Consider the following 2583-nt stretch of genomic DNA (forward strand, 5'->3'; position numbering starts at 1 on the left):
CATTGTCCCCATTGTCCCCAATGTCCCCTCATTGTCCCCAATGTCCCCTCATTGTCCCCATTGTCCCCAATGTCCCCTCATTGTCCCCAATGTCCCCTCATTGTCCCCAATGTCCCCTCATTGTCCCCATTGTCCCCAATATCCCCATTGTTCCCAATGTCCCCATTGTCCCCTCATTGTCCCCATTGTCCCCTCATTGTCCCCTCATTGTCCCCAATGTCCCCTCATTGTCCCCAATGTCCCCTCATTGTCCCCAATGTCCCCTCATTGTCCCCAATGTCCCCTCATTGTCCCCATTGTCCCCAATATCCCCATTGTTCCCAATGTCCCCATTGTCCCCTCATTGTCCCCATTGTCCCCTCATTGTCCCCAATGTCCCCTCATTGTCCCCATTGTCCCCAATGTCCCCAATGTCCCCTTATTGTCCCCAATGTCCCCTCATTGTCCCCAATGTCCCCTCATTGTCCCCATTGTCCCCAATATCCCCATTGTTCCCAATGTCCCCATTGTCCCCTCATTGTCCCCATTGTCCCCAATGTCCCCTCATTGTCCCCACATTGTCCCCATTGTCCCCTCTGTCCCCAGGCTGGCTGCCAGTCTCTCGGGTGACCCCGGTGCCACCCTGGTGTCCCTGCTGTCCCCAATGACTCCCAATGTCCCCTCTGTCCCCAGGCTGGCCGCTGTGCTGTCTGGTGACCCCGGTGCCACCCTGGCGTCGCTGCTGTCCCTGCTGGGGGCGCGGCCGCTCTGCCGGACCCTGGGGGCGGATCTGGAGCTGGGGCTGCGGCTGCTGCGGGGACACGGCGGGGACACGGGGGACACGGGGGACACGCGGGGCTGGAGGCCACTGGGTGAGTGCCACTGTCACCTGTGTGTCACCACTGTGAGTGCCACTGTCACCTGTGTCACCACTGTGAGTGCCGCTGTGTCACCTGTGAGCGCCATTGTCACCTGTGTGTCACCTGTGTGTCACCACCGTGAGTGCCGCTGTGTGTCATTGTCACCTCTGTGTGTCACTGTGTGTCACCTGTGAGCACCATTGTCACCTGTGTGTGACCTGTGTGTCACCACTGTGAATGCCACTGTGTGTCATTGTCACCTCTGTGTGTCACTGTGTGTCACCTGTGAGCACCATTGTCACCTGTGTGTCACCTGTGTGTCACCACTGTGAGTGCCACTGTCACCTGTGTGTCACCACTGTGAGTGCCACTGTGTCACCTGTGTGTCACCACTGTGAGTGCCACTGTGTCACCTGTGAGCGCCATTGTCACCTGTGTGTCACCTGTGTGTCACCACTGTGAGTGCCACTGTCCCCTCCCCGTGTGTCCCCCGGGGTGGTGGCCGTGGTGCTGCTGGGTCCCTGTCCCTGTCCCTGTCCCTGTCCCCTGTGTGTCCCTGTCCCTGTCCCCATGGTGTCCCCGTGTCCCCAGGGGTGGTGGCCGTGGTGCTGCTGGGTCCCTGCTCGCTGCCAGCGCTGCTCAGCAAACTGGGGCCACTGCTGGCCATGGGTGAGTGGGGACACTGGGGACACTGGGGACACTGGGGGGACACTTGGGGACAGCTGGGGACAGCTGGGGGATTGGGGACACTGGGGACACTTTGGGGGTCCCTTTTGGGGGTCTCAGCGGGTTTGGGGGGGGTCTCTCACAGTTTTTTGGGTGGGGGTCTCACAGTTTTTGGGGTCCCAGGTAACACGGCCGTGCTGCTGAGCCCCCCGCCCTTTTGGGGGGGGTCTCAGAGGTTTTGGGGTCCCTTTTGGGGGGTCTCAGGGGTTTTGGGGTCCCCCAGGTGACCCAGTTTTGGGCTCCCAGGTAACACGGCCGTGGTGCTGAGCCCCCCGCCCTTTTGGGGGGGGTCTCAGAGGTTTTGGGGTCCCTTTTGGGGGGTCTCAGGGGTTTTGGGGTCCCCCAGGTGACCCAGTTTTGGGCTCCCAGGTAACACGGCCGTGGTGCTGAGCCCCCCGCCCTTTTGTGGGGGGGTCTCAGTGGTTTTTGGGGTCCCTTTTGGGGGGTCTCTCACAGTTTTTGGGGGTCCCAGGTAACACGGCCGTGGTGCTGAGCCCCCCGCCCACGGCGCCGCCGCTGCTGCTGCTGGGGGCGCTGGCTGGGGAGGGGGCTGCGCTGCCCCCCGGGGTGCTCAACGTCCTGGCGGGACCCCCGGGGCTGGCCGGGACCCTGCGCGCCCACCCCGAGGTCACGGCGGTCACCGCCCTGGGGGGCTCCCAGGTACGGGGGGCCCTGGCCCCAATTCGGGGTCCCTGGCCCCATTTCGGGGGTCCCTGTGCCAAATTTGGGGTCCCTGGCCCCATTTCGGGGGTCCTGGGGTTAGCCCGGGGGTCCCTGTCCCCATTTTGGGGGTCCCTGTCCCCATTACGGGGGTCCCTGTCCCAATTTTGGGGTCCCTGTCCCCAATTTCGAGGTCCCCATCCCCAGTTTTGGGGTCCCTGTCCCAATTTGGGGTCCCTGTCCCCCATTTTGGGCTCCCTCTCCCAATTTTGGCGTCCCCCTCCCCAATTTCGGGGTCCCCATCCCCAGTTCAGGGTCCCTGTCCCAAGTTCGGGGGTCCCTGTCCCCATTTCGAGAT

The 2583-nt window shown here is 62.8% G+C and overlaps 1 long non-coding RNA gene across 1 annotated transcript in view; it reads left to right on the forward strand.

Annotated features, from left to right (window-relative positions):
* LOC120498980 overlaps positions 1 to 2305 on the forward strand; it is a 3789-nt gene extending 1484 nt beyond the window's left edge. The window contains exons 2-4 of the long non-coding RNA XR_005626783.1: positions 673 to 851; positions 1431 to 1508; positions 2038 to 2305. This is a non-coding gene — a long non-coding RNA (uncharacterized LOC120498980). The remainder of the gene's footprint in view (positions 1 to 672; positions 852 to 1430; positions 1509 to 2037) is intronic.
* Positions 2306 to 2583: the final 278 nt, after the last annotated feature.

The sequence above is a fragment of the Passer montanus genome, unplaced genomic scaffold (assembly GCF_014805655.1).
Source record: "Passer montanus isolate IOZ18808 unplaced genomic scaffold, ASM1480565v1 scaffold1541, whole genome shotgun sequence".
In the NCBI taxonomy this organism is placed as follows: domain Eukaryota; kingdom Metazoa; phylum Chordata; class Aves; order Passeriformes; family Passeridae; genus Passer; species Passer montanus.